Below are 25,120 nucleotides of genomic sequence, written 5' to 3'. Positions count from 1 at the left end.
ACCTTGTCCATTCAAACTCAGAGCTCTGTACAATGCACTTGCAACTAGTGGTCGTACCTATACAAGTCTTTTACCTTAACCCTTAGATTCCCTCTTCACCAACAACTGGGATCAGACTTGCAAGGTTGTAGGTTAGTTTTCTTTCATGTCTTTTGTCTATGTTGTTTCTAAGATGTAATTGTGGGTTTATAACTTATTCTATTGGTGTTTTTGGTTATTTTCTCTCTTGTTGAGTCCCCTTAATCACTTCATGTCCTTCCTCGACATTGAATCCTTCTCATTTCATCTTCTTTGTTTTGTTTTTTAATTAGCAAGGATTTTGGTGTTGTGTGTGCCCTTCTCCCTACAAATGAAAAATCAAGGGTTTTCTTGCAAACCCTTTCAAAATTGAATCTGAACTAACAAACACATTACAAACTACACACTAAGGTAAAAATTAAAAAATGCATTCAAGACAATTTAAATGGTATCGATTTTAAGCTACCAAAGAATACAAACTAAAAAAATCATTGTCTTGCGATGATCAAACATTGGAATTCCTATGGTCTAAGTTCACTAAGCCTAGAATGCCTAACTAATAAACCCATAACCTCAACCCCGAAGAGAAGAATGAAAATTAAAAATATAAGTATTTAGGAAATTAAGGATTGAGGTATCCTATTCATTGTTCATCAAAATTTGTATCCTAAACAAAGTTACCTCAATCCTTGACCTCCCCAGGGTCATGAAAGAACTTTATCACATCGTGGGATAGGGGATGTCCTATTCAAGGTTCGTTCAAAAAGTTACACCTGAAATTAAATTACCCAAACCTCCCAAATCCCACCAAACATAGTACACACAAGCCATCACTTATTTGGTATCAAGGTTAGCTTGTACGAGTTCCAATCAAAAGCTTACAATGGCCAATGCAACCCTAACCCCTGACACTAATGATTATCATGAGCATGAATTGAGTAAACCCTCGTGTATAAATAATTGGGGGTGCATTATGATTTGTTCTATAAGGAGAAAACATTTCCCATCATACCCTCAAAGCTCGATGTCAGTGGTGTGCCAATTGAGTTTTATGATCACGGGCATCAATGATTCGGGCTGGGTTGTTCAATTTTCATAGTTTAAAGATAAGTTGAAACAACAATAGAACAACATTGAACTTGGACCTCAGTCAAGGTGTTTTCTAAAACATGTTTAGGAGTTTAAATTTGTCAAATTGATAGCTTTGTGATGTAATTAATAAATGTTCTTATTGTTACGATACAATTATCATGTTATACTTTTCTTCACGAGAGTGAAAGTTGATGGTATGTTGACTTTTGTAATAGCTAAAATGAAATCCTCATTTTCTTAACTTGGCTCATTTTCCTTGTAGGCGATACTACGATAGAAGCAGAAGGAACTAAATTCTACATCAATGAAGTACACTTTCCTTACATATATTCCAGCTCCAAGGATGTTGTCAAATGACATCAACATCTCAGACATAGACCTAGAACATATAAACAATAAATATTTTATTAAAAGAGTGAGAGATGAAAATAGAAAGACTCTATGGGCCATATTGGCCAAGTCAAGGCTAGTTAAGAAGCTACAATTCCTACGTCTCTCCACTCTATATACCTAGTGAAAGGTTGTGCAAAGTATTATGACACAAATAAAAGGAAAATATTTGGGACCATGGGGGAAGTTGTAGTAGAAAATTATCCTAATAATATTGAAAGGGTATTTGGTGTACCCACATAATGATTGCTCTATTATGAATATTGAACATGGAGACAAGTACTATACAGAGTTAAAAGGACCCACACATTTGATAACCAAGAATATGATGGACAAGTTTAGGAAAGTACTCACAAAGTTAGCAAATATTATCCACAAAGGCATGCTCCATGAGGATGCCAAAGATCAGGTGAATCTCTTGAGAATATTTATGGGCTTTCCAAATTCTAGAAGCTTCCACCCATAGATGCTCTTGCTCATTAAAATTGTTCTTGCTCGAAAAGGACATATTGATTGGGGAATAATCATTTATGATCTCTAATTGATAGCACTAAAGAGTGATCCTAATTTCTACATGACATCCATTCTTGGGATTATCTACAATGGGATCAAGGATAGACTAGAGAATGAGGATTTATAGATATTATTGACAACTAATCTTGGCTAGAAGCAAAGAGTACTGTTATGTTGTAAATGATCCATCAAGTTTTGCTATAATTAGACATTTAGAAGGGGATTTTGCTAAGAGACTTACATTTGATGAAACCTTGAAGATTTAGGGGTTTTCCAATTATTTCATTCACTTCAAAAATTTCACATATGCAAGGGTTGTAGGTCACAATCAACTACTCAACAGACTATCTCAATATCCAAGTGAACAATTGATTTTGATAGCTTTGTAGAAAAACTGGGGAGGCATAAAAACTTAATGTGACAAAGAACAAGCCTTGAATCATTTTCCCTACTAAGATTGGTGATCATAGTTGTGCAGATACAAAGATTACCAAAATAACAGAAATAGAGTTGGTTGCCTATTCTCTTAAGGTTTTGTTAACATTAATGGCCAGGGGATGGTTTGGCTGGAAGATCAATCCAATTATAGGAGCATATTTTAGGCACGACCGTAAGGTAGAGGACCATTGAGAAAATTACACAAATGATTATAATGTTAGACTAAAATATTTTTGTATAATGGACCTCAAAATGACACACTTAGATGCAGGGTTATGGATTCCTAAGAATTTGAAAGAAGATGGCATAAGACTACACCCCTCTTCTAAGACTATCAAGGTTTATAATTTGGCCATATTCAATTTTGATCCCAACATCGATGAGTAGGTATATCTAGAGGCAAGAGATTGTGAAGTGCTCTAAAGGATTATGGATTGGATATCTTAGCCATACGTGATGTTGGACTTACTAGGACAAAGTGATAAACTTGTTGAGAAAGGAGAGTCTAGCTCTAAGAAATGGGAAGCTAGTTCTAAAAAGGATAAACCACCTTCTTCAAAGGTGACTGATACCAATGTTGCCCTGAGTACTCATAATAGACCAATCAAAATGATGTTACAAAATATGTTACCCCCATCCAATAAAGGACGACAACTATTACAAAATCTATAATGGATACTCGATCTTACATAAGAAAATATAAAGGCAAAAAGACATAGGAGCCTCAACCTCAAGCTTTTAAAAGGAAGAGAAAGTTGTAGAAGATGGCGATTAGAGAGTCTATAGAGGAATGAGTGGAAGAAGAGATACCACTACAAACAAGAAAGAGGATATAAACTTTAGCCCAAGCTGAGCAAGAAATAGATCTTCCTTCTCCTTCTCTTTCTCCAATTGAAGAACACCCACCCTTTGAACAAGATAATCAACTCTCTCCACCTCCCAAACATCCATCTCCATCGCCTAAAATACCTAAACCACTCCATTCTAAGCAACCCTCTCCACTTAAAGATACCAATCCATTCATCCACTCAAGATGAATAGAAGAAGAGTAATAATGGTAAGGGCAAGCCCAAGGAAGGTGAAATTCCTAATGAGGGAAATGGAAAAGCAAGAATTGATGAAGAAAAACAAGAAAAGGAGAAGGATGATAAAGTTAAAGAATAAATAATAGAGCAAGAAGAGCCCAGGGAGAAAAAAATAAAAGACAAAGGTGAAGAATATAAAGAGGATGAAGAAGATCAAATTCATGAGGAAGAAGAACAAAAATTAGAAGCAGATATGCCCCAGGTTGATGACAAACAATAACAAGAAGAAGAATTTGGGGAAGATGTTTTTGAGGAAAGAGAGGAAAGAGCCTTATAAGCACCAAACACTTCATTTGGTGTTGCACATAGACCATTACCAGTTTGGTTGACTCAAATCTCAAAGAAAAGACAAAGGAGACATAAGGAGATGAAGGAAAAATACTTTGTTGTGTTGGAAAAAAACATTTAAGACTCCCGAGTCAAAGAAGAAGAAAGCAAGGAAAATATTTGTGGTAACAATGGATACACGTGATCATCAAAGTGCACAAGTAGTTGTCCCTCTTATAAATAAGCCTAAACACAAAATGCAAATACAACATTATCAAATGTAGGAAATCAACCTCGGGATTGAAACATGAGAGGGTGAGAAGCATTATTGCAACAAGAAATATTGACCATATTCAAAAAAAATTAAAAGGACAAAACCACAAAAGGGGAGTAAAAATCGCAAATTGAAGTGAAGAAGTACATCAATCACCTCATGGGACCCTTGGACTTTGTTTCTCCTTCAACGAGCTTACAAGCTACACTTTCCCTGGAGATAAGGCTTCATCATGAGGATGGTTTCTTAGTAGTTGCCCTACAATAGAGATAGTAGATTGAAATCATGGGAGAGAAAACAATTAATAAGTCAAAAAAAAAATATCGATCAATCACAAAGAAGCTAAATCTTGTGCACAAGATCTTAACTAGTGAAGATAAAGAGACAAGGATAGAAGAAAGTATCCTCATGTGGGAGAATTATCTTCTTATACTTTGTATAATTAAGGCCATTGATGAATATGTGTTGCTTCAAGCAATAGTGCTATATAAATCAAACAAAGGTATGCAAAGAAAGTAGATAATAGACATCAAGATGGTAATTACTACATTGAAAAAGTCAAAAGATAATATATTGGAGAATTATGAAGCTATGACTACATTATTAGACAAAGTAGAAGAATTTGTAGCATCACTCTCGTGCACATTTTGGTAGATTGACGTCAATATGAATGATGCTCGCATAATTGTGAAGCAATTGAAAGTCACATTGCACAACCAGTGTACTAAAGATAACATTGATCATATGATAAGAATAAAAGGTGAGTTGAAAAAATACAAGAAAATCTTCCTTAGATTGAGTAGATGAAGAAGAAAATAAAGAAATTGGAGAAAATATAGGCAATTAAGTTCAAGTATACAAAAACCCTAGATTTGGAAGAATTAAATATAGTTGTCAAAGCTTTCAATTAGGAATTTATAGAGGTCGTGGCTCATTTGTAGCTGTTGGTTTCACATATGAATCCATTAGTTAATAAATTTTTGTAGATTCTAGAGTTTCAGGATAGATTCCAAGTGTTAAATGCACTTAGTTATTTTTACCATGTTTTAGAAAAAGTAGCGAGTTGAAGATTAGTTTGGTGTACTTTCTAGTGGTTTGCAATCTTCACATGTCCTAGTTCCAATTGAACTTCTAAATCCCATCTTTTGGTAAATAATAAGTTGTTTAGATGTTACCTACATTGAAACTTTAGTTTGGATCCTTTTTATGGGCCACATTTTGTTGTTGAATTGAGCCACTTACCTCTTGCATAGGGTATGGTACAAGTTAGTATCAGTGAGAAATTATTTTTTCTATGGTTAATTTTTTATTTTATTTATATTTAAACAATAAGACTTCTAGTTATCACACTAGGAAATCCTAGCTATGGGTTGACAATTTTGAAATTTAAATCTATTTAAACTCATTCAGTTTACATTGCAAAGGGTTGGAAAAACCTTGATGCATAGACTATAGGAAAATATACCGCAACTTTAGTGTGTCATACTGTTGAACTTGTGAATTTGAAAATATAAATTAAATATTCAATCATTTTTGGCCTGCACTTTGGGTGTTTTCAATCATTCGATATTGATAGTTCTGTGTTTATTTTGCTTGATTTGATAGCTTGGTTGAAATCTCACTTCAAGTGTGCTCAATAGGATTTCATCTCAAATATGCACATGGGTACGACTTTGTGATTTTGATGAATTCTGAAAATTCTAAGTATTTCATGAGTTTCCTTTGATGATAACATTTTTTATATATGAATTGTGGAATTCCTCGTTTATATGCATATCGAGTTTGTGAGATTCAATATAACCGTCCATTGTAGCAAAGTTAATATGTTGATCATCACTGTCTAGTTTGAGAAGATTTTTTTTATTTTATCTCTCACAACACCCTATCTCTTTTGATGTTTATTTCATAATCTATGTTAGAATAGGTTGTTAGACTAGAAAGCATTTCATTTTCATATTCGTTATTGCTGATGTTATATCATTGGAAATCTAAAAATCATTATATGAGAGACTTGACACTGAATTCTAGCTAAACTTCAAGGAATACCAACAAATGCTCCTTGAACAAACTATTGCATAACACAATTGGACTATCTTGCATGGCTTAGACCTAATTCACAAGGAACCTCAGAGAGATTCTCATCACTTTTCAAGAGAAGTAATTCATCACTGGGTTACTTGTCATTGGATGTGCTAACATCATGGTCAACAACTACCTATATTTGAATACTAATATAAAAAAATAGAGCTAGTGTGAAGTAGTTCCATGGATTTGTTACCAGGGATAATTAGAATTACATTTTATCAATAATGTATAGAACATTTATATAATTATATATTTTAATTTTATTAGGACTTGGGCCATGTAATTGTATTATTTTATAAATATCAAATACATCAAATTTTTAAATATAAATAAAAGCATTAATGGAAACATCCCATCTATATTTATATGATGTGTTATGTCATAAAATATAGCAACCTAGCCTATACATTCACTTCTAAATCCTCTCATAGATGATTGACATGTTTTCCTTTGATATGTTTGTTCTAGATCACCAAATGTGGGTGTATCAAAAATTCCTCCCAAAAATAAACTTCAAGTTTAGTCATTGATCTTATTATTCATCAAATAATGTAGATTATTTATTTAAATTGAAACAATAAATTATATTCCCCTTAGCCTGTACAACATGAACAAATATGTTTGGTTTAGTAGTAATTTTAAATGTTACATATATGGTTACATAAAACTAGTATAAATATCTTAAATGCATGTAACTAAAAGATATGAGTTGGAAGGTACTATTTTATTAAAACTTACGATATGTTACAAAATTTAGGGATTATGTAGACATGGATCTTTCTGTGTGACACAAATATATATGAATATCAATTATAACAAAGAACATAGATTGATATAGACAATAAATCCCCAGTAAATACATTTTCTAAATAATAAATCATTATCATTACACTCTCTATTTCAATTACCTAAAGTCGATAACATGAGCCTCCCCAGGTCTTGTCCCAATCACAATAATTTGTGTCAAAAAATTAATCAAAATCCTTGTCCTTGGTATAAAAAAATAATATAGCTCATTTTCATGGACAATAAAAAGAAGTGAAGGCTCATTATGAGTGTAAGCAAGAAGAGGTTATGGCCAATGCCATGGATCACAATGTCCAATATTTGCTTTGAACCTCATTTCCACTCGAGTCCCACTACCTTTTACATCGACTTCTTCAACATTTCCTTATTCATACCACACTTTAACTAAATGATCTTTATTATTTAATTAAATTCAATTTCTATATTCCCATAATTAAATAATTTCTTTAAATTATTTAATAATCTAACAATGTCTTCTCATTAAATAAATTTCATAAATTTATATAATGTCATGTGATCTTAATTTCAACTATATTAAATTTCCCTCCAAATTCAATTCCCACTAATTCCAGTTTCATTTGACATTTTTGAAAACCCAAATTCAATCTAAATGGCATTTCATCCTAAATATCCTACACACGTAGAAATTGCTAATTGAGACTAACACTCAGTTCTAACTAGTGACTCAACAATCACTTTTTTTGACTAGTCAGTTACTTCCCCCTTTTTTGAAATCAACTACTTGGTCAAGTTAGTTCCACTCCCAATCATGTCTCTTGACTAGTCAGTCAAGTGAGCGATTCTCTCAATTAGATTTAGTCAAAATGAGTAATTGTCTCTCACCAACTTGTCCATTGAATCTCAATCGTCGATCATTTCAATATTTAATTCAATCTCAGCCATCGAATCAAACCTCTTGAAATCAATAAATTAAACATCAATCCTCCCTTTTCAACAACCACTATCTTTGTAAATGTTGTGCTTACATCTTGAAGGTATTTCCAAAGTACAAATTTGAGAGCCACCTTCCCCACAACAAGAAGAAGGGCAATGGAGGACAAGCGCATTGGAATAAAAATGGATTTAATTATATTATGATTTCATGCTATTCATTGTTGATTTCAATTGTGTTCCTCTACTGAGCTGCAATAGGAGTTTTTAGTTAGATTTTAGGTTTTGTGGTTACCTCTTGATCTAATTGGCATGCTAATTTTCCAATGACAAACCCAATAGTTCCTATTGTTGTTGTCATTGGATGACACATGAGATAAAGGTGAGGTGGGGATGATGAGGGAGATAACAAAGATTAGGGTGGAGATAATGGGGATGATGGAGGATAGGGAGATAGAGGAAGAGGGAGAGGTAGGAGAGGGAGGGGAGGTGGTGATGGTGGGGGCAGTGATAGAGGGGATGGGGGCAGAGTTCTGGAGGAGATGGAGATCAAGTTTCCCTAGTGATAGCACCACCACAAGTAGCATGAGGGGACGACAAACGACAAGATGCCCCAACTATTGGTTGACAATTGATAGCGAGAGGGAAAATTAACATGTCAATTAGATCAATAGGTAATAACAAAACCTGAACTCTAACTAACAACTCCTATCACAACTCAATAGAGGGACACAATTGAATTCAACAATGAAACAAGATGAGATCATAAAACAATTAAACCCATTTTGATTCCAATGCATTTGTCCTTCATTGTCCTTCTTCTTGCGAGGAAGATGGCTCTCAAAGTTGCACTTTGGAAATATCTGCAAGATATAAACACAAGAATTGTAAAGATATTGGTTGTTGAAAGGGAGGATTGATGTTTAATTTAAAGATTTTATGAGAGGTTTGATTCGATGGTTGAGATTGAATCGATCAATGGTTGAGATTCAATGAGATAGGTTGGTGAGAGACAATTACTCATTTTGACTAAATTTGATTGGGAGAATTAGTCACTTGCTTGATTAGTCAAGAGAAATGATTGGGAGTGGAACTGAATTGACTGAGTAGTTAGAAAAAGTTGATTTCGGAAAAGGGGTAGTAATTGACTATTCAGATTAAGTGATTGTTGAGTCACTAGTAAGAATCGAGTGTCAGTCTTAGTTAGCAATTTTCACATGTGATGCAGGAAATTTAGGATGAAATGTCATTTAGAATGAATCTAGGTTTTCAAAAATGTCAAATGAAATTGGAATTAGTGGGAAGTGAATTTGAATTAAATTTGGAGAGAAATTTGATTTATTCAAAATTAAGATCACACCATTAAATAAAATTATGAAATTTATTTAATGAGAAGACATTGTTAGATGATTAAATAATTTAAATACATTATTTGATTATGAGAATATAGAAATTGAATTTAATTAAACAATAAAGATCATTTAATTAAAGTGGAAAATTGAGATTTACCAAATAATTAGATTGTTTAATTAATTTAAATGAGAAATAGTTAATTGATTAAATGATTAAGAGGGAAATTGAATAATTAATTTGAAAGGAAAAAAGAAAATTAATTCAAAAGAATGAAGTTAGATTAATTAAATAATTTAAATAATTTAATTAATATAAAGGAATAATTAGCAATATTGACGTTTGCAGGTGCAATACATGTAATGCCCCTCTAGGTCGGCTACAAATAAGGAGGTATTGTGATATTATACCCTTGCTATAATGTCATCAATAGATATATTCAATACTATATGCTAATCAATATAGTTAGGAATATGGATAAGTGAGGATGTGTGGTTGGCTTAGGAGTTGATTCTTATTATGTATATGATTCGGTAATGTATTCATAGGATGAAGAATGACTATTTTTGTAAGGGATTTTGATGTACTATTCTACGTGGTAGCAGCCAAAGTTACACTACTGGCTTGTGAACTTTATATTATTGGCATCTATGGTAATGTCAGGCGTATGTTAGTTATTTATTTTTTTGTGTAGCATTTTATGTTGGTTTATGTTGGTCTTAAGGCCCATCTATGTACACTAACCCTTGTTGAGTTAGAGCAATGTCTATTGTCTTTGCAAGCCAATCAGATAGCCACTTAGGCATTAATCCAACATCCTTGTCTGTCATTTGTTTTAGTGTGGCTAATTATCTTATGTGTTGGGTAATTTTTCATTAAATGATGGTTTTAAAGAAGTCAATTTAATTTAATTTTTTTCCCATTTAATAAATTAATTATTGATGTTTATGGTTTCACATTTAATAGTTATTACAGGATTAAAATTAATAAGTTAGTTTTGATTAATGAATTAATATTAATCTTTTGTTTAATAAATTAATACCTTAGTTGTATTGAATAATGAATGAGCAAGCTTTATTTATTTTATTTAAATTAATAAAATCTTGATTTATTGATTTTAGAATCTTATTTTATTAATAAATTTTATGATTTTAACTCCATGTGAATTTATTATTAAAAGTTTAATTTAACTTTTCTTTGAGAAGTTTTTTTCTTTGGTCTTTTGTGCGTGCGTGAGTCTTTTTGGAAATTTCTTTCTGGATTGTTGTTTTGGAAAGGAATTCCTTTAAATTTAATTTCTAGAATATGGGGTTGTTCATTGATGCTTGGTTTTTGGGGGTGTTTTCTCTTCCTTTGAATTTTTTTTGGGGAAGAGGATTTTGGAAGGAAGATTTGTGCAGAGGTTTTCGTTCTGTGGTGTGGGGGTTGCTATGTGTGCTAGGTATTGGAATTGGTGGCTCTTCTACAATAATCTCTTCTAGGAGTGCATTTTTAGGTAGGGGCTGGAAATCCTTGTGTAGATTATTTTATGTAAAATTGGGGGTGAGTATTTTGGTGATGCACTCCTTGGCATTAATCTAGTTCAAAATGTCATATGTAAATTATAACTAGCACTTTATATATATTCTTAATGCTCCATGTTATCATATTGAGTTATATTAGTGTTGAAGTCAGCGTTGTGATCCTTGGGTAGTTATAGGGAAATTTTTGTACAACAATATTTATATCATAGTTATCGTCTCTATTCCGCCTAAGTGGGTGGCAACCAACGAGAGTACTGTCTAGGGTACGAGACCCTAGAAAGGGTTGTGTACCCACATTTGTTATGATTTTTTTTTAAGTCAAACTATGAAGTCTCTACACATTCATGTAGGCAAGGCCATCTACGATGAGCCCCCGAGACTGTGTTGATATGTTGGGACTGATCATGCAAGTACTATACACTCGTTATGTACACTCATATTGAACATCGTGGAATAAAGGAACAACCGAGTCCAACAATTTTATCCAGTGGGAGCTACAAGTTCAACAGTGTCATCTAGGATCAATCTCCAAGTGGGAGATTGTTGATATGTTGTGACTGATCATGCAAGTACTACAGAGGTTCAGGGGTGCAACCCTCGAGGAATTTTTTTTTGCCATTTTTGTTGAAAAAAAACCGACTTTGAAAAAGCCCTAAAAATAACCGACTTTGAGTTCTGGCCTAAAAATTGCTTGTTATAAGCGGATGGAATGTAAAAGGGCATAGTAATGGTGTTGTACTGATTTACTGGATAATAAGAAAAGTTTGGACAGTTATGTTTTGTGGATGTAGCCCATCTTGGATGAACCACGCTAAATCTCTATGTTATTTGTGTTATGCATTTTTCTCCATCTTTTGTGTTTGTATTTGCATATAATTGTTGATTTGTATTTGCTCCGGATATGCCTAAACCCTAACAATTGGTATCAAAGCCATGTATTTCTATAAATTGGCAAGGACTTTCAAATTTGAGTGGGAGCAATGGAAGAAACCAAATTCAAGGTCGAGAAGTTCAACGGTTAAAATTATCAGTTATGGAAAATGCAAATGAAGGATGACCTATATCAAAAGGATATGTGGCGGCCATTGGAAGGAAAGTCAAAGAAACCGACTGCGATGTTAGATGAAGATTGGTATATTCTAAACAAAAAGGCATTAGGAACCATTCAGTTGTGCCTTGTATCGTCTGTAGCATTCAATATATCAAATGCAACAACGACTTCAGATCTAATGGTGACACTGACTAAACTATATGAGAAATCCTCAACTTTGAATAAGGTATTTCTTATGAAGTGTTTGTTTAATAGGAAAATGAGTGAGGGAGGATCTGTAGCAGATCATTTAAATGAATTTAATACAGTTACCGATCAATTGACTTCTATAAAAGTTAACTTTGATGAAGAGGTTAGGGCTCTCTTAATTTTATGTTCTTTGCTAGAAAGTTGGAGTAGCTTAGTTATGGATGTAAGTAACTTTGTCTCTAGTTCAAATACTATGAAATTTAATGATGTTGTTGGTGTTATCCTAAGCGAGGAAATGCAATGGAAAAGCAAAGGTGAGACTTCAACATTATCAGGCACTATTTTGAATGTTGAGAACTGAGGAAGATCAAAGGAAAGAGGAAAAGGCCCTAGGCGTGAGAAGTCACGAGGGAAGTCAAAGAAAGGATGCTCTCAATCCAAAGGAAGAAAGGATTGCCGGTACTGCGAAAAGCCAGGACATTTAAAGAATGATTGTTGGTCTTAGAAAAACAAACAAGGAGATGGAAATGAAGATGACAATAAGGAAGCTAATGTTGCAAGTAATACTTTACAAGATGCCTTGATTTTGTGTTTAGATAATGTTAATGATTCTTGGGTAATAGATTCAAGGGCTTCATTTCATGCTACACCCCATAGAAAATATTTTCTAGATTATGTTCAAGGTTATTTTGGACAGGTATATTTGGGTGATGATGAGCCCTGTCAGATTGTTGGAAAAGGCAAGATAAAAATCAAGTTGCATAAATGACCGGTTGTTGCAAGAGGTAAGGCATGTTCCTAATTTAAGAAGAAATTTAATTTCTGCAGGACAACTGGACAGTGAAGGCTACATAGTTACCCACTAAAGGTGCATTAGTAGTAGCTAAAGGTGCAAAGGTAGGCACATTGTATTTGTGTACTCGTAGTACTTATTCTACCTTAGCTACTACAAAAAAATTTGTTGCAGGGACAACTACAATAGATGTTGCAAGGACAGATTCAAAATTGTGGTACCATAGAATTGGGAACATGAGTGAGAAAGGGATGAAAATCCTGCACTCTAAAAATTTATTGCCAGGATTGAAGCAGATTGATTTAGAATTTTGTGAAAATTGTGTTTATGGTAAATAAAAAAGAGTCAAATTTCTCAAGGTTGGGAAAGAGAAGAAGAGTGAGAAATTAGAGCTTGTGCATTCAAATGTATGGGGACAGACTCAGGTATCATCTCTTGGTGGCTCTTGTTATTATGTTATTTTTATAGATGATGCAACCAGGAAAATATGGGTATATTTCCTAAAACAGAAATCAGATGTTTTTAAAACTTTTAAGAAATGGAAAGCTTTGGTTGAGAATGAGACAGGAAAAAAGTTGAAGCATGTCAGATCTAATAATGGAGGTGAGTATTGTTGTAAATCATTTGAAGATTACTGTTCTTTCAATGGAATCTAAAGGTAGAAAATAGTTCTAGGAACCCCACAAGAAAATGGTGTGTCTACAAGAATGAATAGGACCATCATGGAGCGTACAAGGTGCATGAGATTGCATGCTAGACTGCCCCTACAATTTTGGAGAGATGTTGTACATACTGCTATTTATTTGATAAACAGAGGACCTTCTAATCCTTTGGATGGTGGCCTTCTAGAGGAGGAATGGATTGGTAAAAAGGTAAACTATTCTTTTCTAAAAACCTTTGCTTATGAAGCTTTTGTCCATGCTAATAAAGAAAAACAGAACCAAGATTGATGTTAAATCTAAAAAATGTACATTCATTGGATATGGAATGGATGATTTGGTTATGAGTTATGGGATTTTGAAAATCAGAAAATAATTAGAAGTGGAGATGTTATATTCAATGAGAAGTTCATGTATAAAGAACAAATGCAGGAAACGAAGCATGAACAGGTCAAAAAGGAATATGTGGTGTTGGATGAGATTCCTGAAAATAAAATGCCATTGGTACCTAATGCTCAGCAACAACAAAATATCCCACAAACTCCTACAAGTGTTAGATGTTCTACGAGGTTAAGTAGACCTCCTAAAAGATTTTCTCCTTCTTTGTATTCCATTTTATTAACTGATTCTAGTGAACCATAAGGATGTGAAGAAGCAATGCCGGTTGATGCCAAATAGTAGTGGGAGCTAGGCATGAAAGAGGAAATGGACTCTTTGATGAAGAATTGGACAAGTGGGACTTAATCCCATTATGCGTAGGAAATAGAGTGTTGCCAAATAAATGGGTTTATAGGCTGAAGGAGGAGGATGAAGGACATAAAATATATAAGGCCATACTCTTGGTGTTTTGCACAAAAAAAAAGGGTATAGATTTTGATGAAATATTTTCTCCAGTTGTAAAAATGACTTCAATTAGAACTGTTCCAAGTCTTGTGGCTACAGAAGACTTGCTTCTTGAACAACTAGATGTTAGTATTTTCTCTATGGGGATTTGGAGGAGGAAATCTATATGCAACAACCACATGGACATGGGGTCAAAGGTAGGGAGGAGTTAGTGTGCAGGTTGAAAAAGAGTTTGCATGGCCTAAAGCAAGCACCACGATAATGGTATTTAAAATTTGATAGTTTCATGGCTGAACAAGGTTACCATAGATGTAATTTTGATCATTGTGTTTATTTTAAGAGATTGGATAATGACAATTATATTATCCTGTTACTTTATGTTGGTGACATGCTTGTTGTTGGGTCTAACATGTAGCATATATATGAACTTAAAAAAAAATTAGCAAAGGCATTTGCCATGAAGGATTTGGGTGCAGCTACGCAAATCCTTGGTACGAGGAATTCATGATACATTAAAAATAGAACATTTTCTCCCAAAGTGAGTATATAAAGAAGGTGTTGAAAAGATTTAACATGCAAAATGCAAAAGCAGTTGGTACACCTTTGGCTAGTTATTTCAATTTGGGTGAGGAGACGTGTCCAAAGACATAGGAAGAGGTAAATAAAATGTCTAACATCCTATATTCATCAGTTGTTGGCAGTCTGATGTATGCGATTGTATGCACACGACTAGATATTGCACATGCAGTGGGAGTTGTGAGTAGGTACATGAGCAATTTGGGAATGGAACATTGAAATGTTGTCAAATGGATTCTAAGGTATTTGAGAGGTACTTATAGAAAGGCATTATGCTTCAAAGGATCAAATGTTGCTCTACGAGGATATGTTGACTCGGATCTAGCAAGTGATATTAATACAAGGAGGAGTACTACAGGGTATTTTTTTACTGTAGGGGGAACTGCAATTAGCTGGATTTCTAGACTGCAAAAGGTTTTTGCACTTTCAACTAGTGAGGCTGAGTATGTAGCTACTACTGAAGATAGAAAGGTGTTGATTTGGTTACAACATTTTCTGGAGGAACTGGACCAGATGCAGGAGGATATCCCATTGTATATTGATAGCCAAAGTGCCATTCATCTTGCAAAGAATTATGCTCTTCATTCGAGGACAAAACACGTTCAGCTCAGGTAACACTTCATACGTTTTGTTTTGGAGGATGGCCAGTTACGACTTGCAAAGATTCATACAAGTGAAAATCCTACAGATATGTTCACGAAGGTAGTCCCATAGGAGAAGTTGATTTCCTCCTCAATTTATCTCAGCATTCTTAACTAAACATTGTGGAATTAAGGAACAACCGAGTCCAGGACTTTTATCCAGTGGGAGTTGCAAGTTCAACAGTGTCATCTAGGATCAGTCTCCAAGTGGGAGATTGTTGATATGTGGTGATTGATCATGAAAGTATTGGAGGGGTTTGGGGACGCAACCCTTGAGGAATATTTTTTTGCCGTTTTTGTTGAAAAAAATTGACTTTGAAAAAACCCCAAAAATAACCAACTTTGAGTGTTGCCCTAAAAATTACTTGTTATAAGTGGCTGGAATGTAAAAAGGCATAATAATAGTGTTGTATTGATTTACTAGATAATAAGAAAAGATTGGACGACTGTGTTCTATGGATGTAGCCCATCTTGGGTGAACCATGTTAAATCTCTATGTTATTTGTGTTATGCATTTTCCTTCATCTTTTATATTGTATCTACATATAATTGTTAATTTGTATTTTCTCTAGATATGCCTAAACCCTAATAGACTGTAGGTCTAGCCCTTAGGACTAGCTCTTCTAAGTTGTCAGGTCTTGACACTCATCCTATGTTATATGTTTACCCTTGTGAGTTCATTGGTAGATATTTGATCCAGTTAAAGTTATTGTATGGTTTAACCTGTTGAACATATATCTAACAGTTGATAGATCTAATGTGTGCATCTAGTGGTGTAATCTTGTGTGTAGGAACATGGGGCAGGTTGAGTCATGTACTATATCGGGAAGAGAAATCTCAGGTATGAGGTGATAGGTTTGTTATTTGAGTGTTGCTCAAATCAGAATTCATTATGTTAGAGTGTGTATAATCATAATATTTTAGTAATGTTGTAATATGTGATTATTATTATTTAAAAAAATTGTTACTACTTTTAGTGACGTTCGCTTAAGTAAAAGTGGGCATTACAAGACATTTTTAAGTGTCTACAGTAATTATTAAATTATATTGTGTCTATTTGAGCATGAAAAGGCAATAATTTACATGTATATCATTTTTTAATGAAATTGCATGTTCATCATAGTTATGAGCTCGTTTATTAGATCCATGAATATTTTGTCGTGCTTCAAATTGATTGCTATATTTTTTATATGATCAAACATTTCATTAGTCTTCCGATATACAAGTGATAATTTATAGTTATGAAACTATGATATCATATCCCATTCTTTTAAAATGAGTTTATTTAATTTTTAATTAGGGGTGGACATGCTACAAATTGCATTGATGGTATGAGTGAATAGCATTCAATGTGGATTTGGTCTCTCCTTAGGATTTTGCAGGTTTGGAGGTTGCTTATAGTTTGTCCTTATTATTTGTCCCATTTGCAAGTTTGTGTTTCTAACACCAATATGTTGTATTTGTGGTCTCTAACAATGCATGCAGCCCTCAAATTTGTAGGGTCCCTTGGGAAGCCTCATCGACATTAACATTGATCCACTCAAGTTTTGGAGGAACCTACCAACCACCAACCTTTAAAATATATCTCAGATTAACTCAATAAGCCCCATAAATGAGGAAAAAATTATGAATAGGCCATGTCTTCCTCATTTCCTTGTCCTAGTACATGTATTTGATATGTGGGCCACTTGTGTTTCTTGTTGTATTATTTACTACTTTCGTGATGGCATCCTCCACCTTACATGCCATCACTTACTTAGTTAACTTAGTTTTTTGAAATTTTCTCCTATTCTATTCCTTCCACACTTTTCATATTATCATATACAAGCTTGTTGTCTATAGGTTGTTGAAAGATGCCTTTTGTTTAGGAATGACCATATTAAAGATTACAAGTAGATTGTTGAGAAACAAGCTTTGCTAATTTATCTTTTTGATCACCATTTTCTAGTAATATTCCACCTATTCATAATTTAGTAGGAGATGGTTTGCATTTTCCTCTGCTTGCCTACATAGAGGGCATTTGTGGGGGCCATTAATATTTTTTAAAATCTATCACTTGTCAAAATTCTTTTTTGAATGACCATCCAAGTGAAGAAACCAACCCTTGGTAAGAATTTGTTTCTCCATAGGAGGTGGGAGGGATAGTCATCTTTCTTAGCTACAACTTTGATTAGTGAATATAACCAATTTTAACATTGTATTTTCTAATTTTTTCTCCACATCACCTTATAAAATCCTCATCCACTGATAAATTGATTCTTCGTGTGTTCAATAGATCTGTGAGTTATTTTTTACTACTGTAAGAAGGATAATCCATGAAAAGGCCTCCACTACCAAAAAGTTTGCCTATTCATCACTTTATTTTTGACATAATTCACAAGGAGACTGCCCCAATTGTTGGTCAAAACTATTTTTCCTTCTTCAATCCTTACTATGCTTGTAAATGCTTTGTGCCCATCCCAAGAGTCTTTTGAAAAGTAAGCCTTCCTTTTTTTTATTTACTTATGAGGTTATGTACCTAGTTACAAGACTTTTGCATGTCAACATGAAGTTTTATATGGTCAATCTAGCCAATATATTTTCCACTATGAAAAATTAAGAAGGATCCTTTGAATCCAAGTATTTATTGTACAAGGTTTTTTTCCCATTTTTTTATTTGAATTCTAGTACATGTTCAAATTTATTTATGCTCCCAAGGTATTATTTAGAAGCAACCATTATCTTAGACCCACACCACTTGTAATGCCCCTCTACTAGTCTATTTTGTATTCTTGCTTCTTGAAGTGGATTTGGGTATGTGCCGATGTTTGTACCATTTACATTTTGGATGTAAACCTTTTTGTGGTGCTTTGATATTATTTTGGATGCTTCATTAGTTGTAGTGTATGACCTTGAGTGCATATTTGATGCTCTTTTTCATATATGTGTTTCATGATTGTTTTAGACTTTGTGATGTGTTGGTTTTCCTCATGATGATTCATGATTATGTAGTTGCATTGAGATGGGTGATAATTTGTTGTGCCTTTGATGATTATGATGGACTGATGTAGTGATTCAAAATTGCCTTATGTGAGATGTTGATATGGATGTTGATTGATTAATGATTGGAATGTAACAAGTGAGGTTAACCTAATTGGTTGAACTAAGAGTAGTAAATTGTGTTTATTTTACCTTATTATGTTAAAAATATTTAAATACTTATTGGTATAATTGATGATGCTCATGTTAGATTTAGTAGAGGGATATGATGGAGATGATGTTATGATGTTTGACCGCTCGAGAAATAATTATATATTTATTGTTGCAATGAAAGAATATTGATGTTGTAATTTAATGCATTTAATTAGATGAGACTTATTATTTTGATTTAATTGATGGTTCAATGTGAAAGGGATGATATTGCATCATTCAAATGTATTATAATGCATGCAATGTTAAAATTCCCTTCTAATGATTTTAGTTACTTTGATTAATTTTTTTATATAAATGTATGTAAATGCATCAGAAGGTACACTTTATGTGTGAATGTTTTAGTTACTATAGGTACAAGGCATTGACTCCACCTAGCTACACAGGTATGAGCATACCCATATCCCCGACGGTGGTTATAAGAGATAACACACTAGCCTTTAATGTTACCCAACCATAGCCATCGCTCCTAATTTGGATGATTTTCCTTAATTTATATGTTTATACCTTTGGTTACCATTTTGGTAATGTTTGGTTACCCCAATGCATATTTGTGAATGACTAGTAAAGACTTTTTGTGCATAGTTGGTCATATGTGAATTGTTGCCATTTAATGTGCATATATTAATGGTATTTTAATATTACTATGCCAATTTAATATTTAATTGTGAAATATGCCTTACAAGTATTCATTTTAATTGGCATTTACCCAATTGGACATATGGATGGCTTTGGGGGGTTAAATTTGGACTTCTAGAGAATTTAAATTTAATTTTTAATTTATTTTATGTTGATGTGACTTTTAATTGTTTAGTGATTATTTGATGTTTTTGGAATATTTTTACAATGCTTATTTATGTTCATTTTATTATGTAATTTATTGAGGTGAGTTTACGAATGTGAGAATTAAAATTTTATTTAATTATTTATTTATTTTATCATTTTAATTTCACAAAGTCAATTGGGTTTCATATGGGAAAGTAATGATTTTTGACACTTAGTTATTTTTCTCTCATTTTGGCTCTGAAAAAAAAAACCCTACACTTGAGATTTTGAATTGATGATCGAGGGAGACATTATTGATGGAATTTTGTTGGTAGAGGCTCAAAATATTTGTGTGGGTGAGCTCTACAAGCTGTCCAGTTTTCATGGCTTCTTTTGGTGTGTTTGGCCTTCACTTTAATTTTGAATATTTCTTCCATTTGAAGGTATGAATCTTGAATTTCTCCCTTGTTTCTTAATTTGAATATTTACATCTTGTTTGGAACAATTTAGAACATTTCCATTGTTTTAATTTGATCTCTAAATAAGTTATGTAATTGTATTGTTTGAATTTGTATGCTTTCAAATTTGAAAACATGGGTTTGCACGGGGAAAATCTACCCAAATTTTGTTGGATGCATTAAATGCCAATTTTAATTCATTTTCATGTGGTTGTGTGGTAGAGGACCAATGGGTTTTGTCGGATTTTTAAATTATGAAGTTTAAACTTTTAAGCTTTTTAGAGGTCCATCAATGGTGGATGGCCTCCATGACTGGTTTTTAGCTGAATTTGATATTTTATAAAAGTGAGAATTTGATGTTTTAAATATTATTTTATTTTGTGGAGTCATGATATTATATAAGTGAATTTTATTATTAGATCAATTTGGAACCATTTTCTTGGCATTATGACCAATTTAGTATGTTATTGTTGTATGTGAAAATAACAATGTAAATATGAGTATTTAATCTGTATTAAGGATTTTGGAGCTCAATTGATGATAGTAATTGGCTCTATAAATTGGTATTTTTTTTATTTGGTTCTATGTTTTGGACTTCTTTGAGAATAGGGTAGGTAATAGGGTCAATGGTGGGAGTGGTGTCCTATGGGGATCTAGGCACAAAGGGGCCGCTAGGGTAACTCATTGGGAATTCCTATAATCAAGTGGAAATATTAATTAAAACTTTGGGTTGGGAATTAAGTAGTAATAATATAGTGGATTCCCCAAGCATGCCTTGAATACTACCACAAGGCCAAGGGTGTTTGGGGAAGGCATGCCCGTACATGGCGTGATTGGGACTTGTCTGGAGAGGCATGCTTGCACATGTAGCGATTAGACTTGTATGATCATCATTCTTGTTCGTATGCAAGAATTCTCAATTTCATGTGGGCCATCCCTTTGAGATATGAGATGACACTCCTTGCTTTTGTTCTCTATGTACCTAGCCCTATAGATATGAGTAGTGCCTTATGAAATTAGTATTGTTAAGCAATTGGTTATCTTGTTGTACTATATGCCAAATGGTAAGTTTGATGTTGCTCTTGATGGTGCCTTCTTTACTTCATAATTGTTGATCAAGGATGATTCCTCTCCTTTGATTTTGTTTATTGTTTTTTGGGAACCTATTCATATCTGACAATTGTTCTATGTTGCAAGTGATACATTCTGGATGTTTCAATCTTGTTGTAGCATTGTGATCCTTACATTTTTTATGTGCATAATGTTGAGCGTTGCTCTATGTTTTCTCTTGTGTAAGCCTATTACTCCCCTTGCATGTGTGTATGAATGTTTGGGCCATGTCACTATCTCCACAAGCATGGTGGGGTGGACCTACAATTTCCACAAAGTCAGGTGGCATTGCCAACCACCACTAGGAACTAGAGTACTTGGATCGTGAGTGGCATGAAGAGTACTTCCTCCTCCCTCAATACTTGTTTTTTCTTCCTTCATTTCTTTCAAGGTTGTAATCCGTGTAATTTGAGATAAGCATTGTAATCATGGATGATTTGTATGTTGAACACTCCAAGAGGAATTGAATGTAGTTGGTAATATATTATAATGGACATGGACAAGTGTTGGGATTAACCATGACGTATGACTTTATATGCTTCTTAGTTAAGGATGTATCATGTGGTTATCATAGGAACATTTCAATTAGTGCCTTAAAATGAATATAGATGTGATTTGAATTGTGTTGGAGATTGATTTAGTCATCTCCTACCTTGGTCTTAGGTTTTAGCTACTCTTGGATGTGTTTCTAAGGTAGCAACATTAGGGAACCTTCAGAGGTGACTTGGGTTATCTCAGTTGGAGTTTCAAGAGTTTAGCCTTTCGTATGTGCACAATTGGTTAAAATTTAGTTGATTGTATATTGAGTTGGAGCATTGCACTTATACATGTTATGCACGATGACACTCAATTACTAAAAAATAATATATTTTCATGCATTTCTTGTCCTTTTTGCTCGTGTCCTCTAGTATTCCTTGGCAGGGCGTTATACCACTAGCCACCTTTTGTCTACACATTTTTTTTCTCAGACAACCAATGAGACTAATTTATTTTATAAGGTTCCACTCAATAAGAAGGTTCTCATTTTTATTTTTTATCAATTCAATGGTTTTCTTGGAGGATTTGAGGAAGACATGGAGAAGATGGGAATTGGAGATATGACCGATTTTAGATTAAAATTCTTCTTATTGTGGATAGCCATTTCCCTTTCCACACTTCCAGTTTGTATAGGTAACTAAACAACAAGAAATCCCATAGTTTAGGTTTGTTTTCCCCTGATAAGAGTGGAACATGTAAGAAACTTCTAGGAAGTTTTCCAATTTTGAAGCCCAATATTGAGGTAATTTACTTTTGTTTCATTATATTAGTGTCGAAGAAGAAAATGTCATACTTCATCCAATTAATTTTTTGGCCATGCAACCTATACATATATATATATATATATATATATATATAATTTGACACCACCATAGAGGTTTTATTTAAGGTTTGTATTGTTACTGTTTTATGCTTTTGAATATATGTTTTTTTATTGTATTATATTTTTTGGATCTTGCTAGGGCTTGTGTGCCTTTCATTGCTATCTCATTGATAGGCATTTTATTTTATGGGTTTAAATTTAATTTTAATTATTTATTTTTTTGGCAAGGTGGCAATGCCACTTGATATATTTTATTATTAATATATAATTTTTACAATATATTTAAAAATTGGTTCAAACTAAGCTCCCAGAGAAAAGAACCAACAAGAAAAACTCCAGTCATTCCTCATCAACATGACTATAGAAGAGAAGTAGTGAACGATCCTCTAGCCGGAGCTAGTTACAAAATAGAGATCAACAAAGGAGCATGCAGGCTCATTTACAAATAGGAGCATGCAAGCTCATTTTACAGAATAGGAGCATGCAAGCTTATTTACCAAATAAGGACATGAAAAAGAAATAACATAGGCTGCCCAGTGAGTGAAGAAGAGAGCTCCAAAAAGAATGAGGACTAAACCAGCATTGAAGGACAAATCCATCTTCATGGGATATCTTGAAGGCCCTGCAACAAAGAACTCTTGCAACCAAAATTGACATGCCCCTGCACCAAAAAACACCTGCAACCAAAATATATATATACTACTGAACATAGAGAATTTACAAGAAACACAAGGGTCCAAAACATAACTGACACCAACGACATGAGATCTACGGTCCGCCATTATAGACAAATACCAAAGGAGAAGAGGTGAATGCGGAAATGCTGGAGAGAAATGAAGCCCAAAATTTTTATGCCATAAATGAAAAGAAAGAGGAAATATATCATAAAAAATTTGACAAACCAAAAGAAGCGGCGTACAGAGATAATCATGAAAACAACGCCATGCCAAACTTTAAATGGCATATGAAGGATGGATTCCCAATGTAAAAATAAATATCTCCAAATTTCGCACCAGAAGAGAGTACCAAACACACGAACAACATCAATAACAACCAACTCATCATTAATGAATGCCAAGTGATGATCAAGTAAAGCAAAGTACCTCAAATCAAAACCAAATGGAATTATGAAAAGGAATACCTCACCAAGAGAAGAGAATATCAACTTGTATAAACGAGCAATCATATAATAAGAAAGATTAGATACTCGACTCTCTACAAGCTATACTTAATAGGTTTGGGAAGCTCATCAAATCACACCCCAATCGAGAGGAATCAATAACAGTTTTGTCACAACCCATATTAGCGAGGCAATCAGCCAATGCATTACCTTCATGATAAACATGTGAGATGATGAGATGCTCAAACATATCAAGAAGAGTCCATATTTGTTCAAGAATATACTGGAAATGCCAATTATCAGCTTTTCTTGCCTTGCAAGCATTAATGACAATAGCCGAATCACCTTCAATATGAAGGTATTTGAAATTCAAATCCTTAGCCATAACAAGAACTTCTAAAAGAGCACAAGCCTCGACCATATTATTTGTGCCAGAATAAATTGGCATAGCTTTTAATGCTAATAAAGAACCCAAATGATCACGAAAAACTATCCCTATTCCTGAATCACCAGGGTTTCCATGGGAGGATCCATCAAAATTCAATTTACAAAAAGGGGCATTAGGAGGATGCCATTTTATAGAATTTTTGTCTACAGGTGTTTTCCAAATCCTTGGAAAGGCGGGTGATACAGGAATAATGATACTTTTCCAAGAAGAAATCATAAAATTGTCCTAGGAAGAGAACTCTAAATTCATATTAAAATATTTATGTACACGAGCATTAACTTGCTCAATAATACTTCTTTCCAAAATATTAAGAACAACAGATAAATCCAATGAGTCACATCTAAAAATGCGCTTGTTTCTTTCCCACCAAATGGCCCATATGACTGAAGAGGGAATTATAAACCACAAACAAGCAAATAGAGAAGATGAATACAAAACTAGCCAAGACTGAAACATGTCCCATAAAGATAAAGGGAAAGGGAATGAAAGAGATAACTTTTGGAGGACAAAATGCCAACATCTACTCGCAAACTCACAATGAAGAAAAATATGATTGACATCTTCAAGAGCTTTACCACATAAGATACAAGAAAAGAAGGCTACAATATTAAATTTGACTAAATGATCACTAGTCAAAATTCTATTTTGTAGCGGGAGCCAGGAAAAAACACTAGCATTAGGTAATACTAAATTATTCCAACAAAACAAAAAGGCATGATGAGGAGCATTTTGATTGGCCTTTTGTTGAATAGCAAAATATCCTTCTTTAACATAGTAGTTTCCCGATTCAGAAGGGCACCAAATAAGTTGATCTTTGATGTTAGAAAGGAAAGCCACTCGGTCTCGCAAAACAGATTTAAAATTTTGAATTTCCTGCAAGGACAATGGAAGAGTAGAGGGATCCTTCCATGAGACATTGTGAGAAAACAGATCAACACTATCTACATAATCAACCAATCTAACTCCCCATGATTGAGAAAAAACAACTAAAATAGAAGCAAGAGAATCATGTTGCGAAAGAGGGGGAAAGCCATTCGAAGAGTCTTTCCAAAAAATAATACCCTCCCCTGAATGGACCTGCCAGGAGAGAAAATTAGAGACCACTTCCCTACATGAGATCATAAAGTTCCAAATAGCAGACCCCTGTGGAGGATTAGAAATTGTGAATATCCTAGTAGGATTCTG

The sequence above is a fragment of the Cryptomeria japonica genome, chromosome 8, assembly GCF_030272615.1.
Source record: "Cryptomeria japonica chromosome 8, Sugi_1.0, whole genome shotgun sequence".
In the NCBI taxonomy this organism is placed as follows: Eukaryota; Viridiplantae; Streptophyta; class Pinopsida; order Cupressales; family Cupressaceae; genus Cryptomeria; species Cryptomeria japonica.
Note: the sequence above shows the minus strand (reverse complement) of the source record.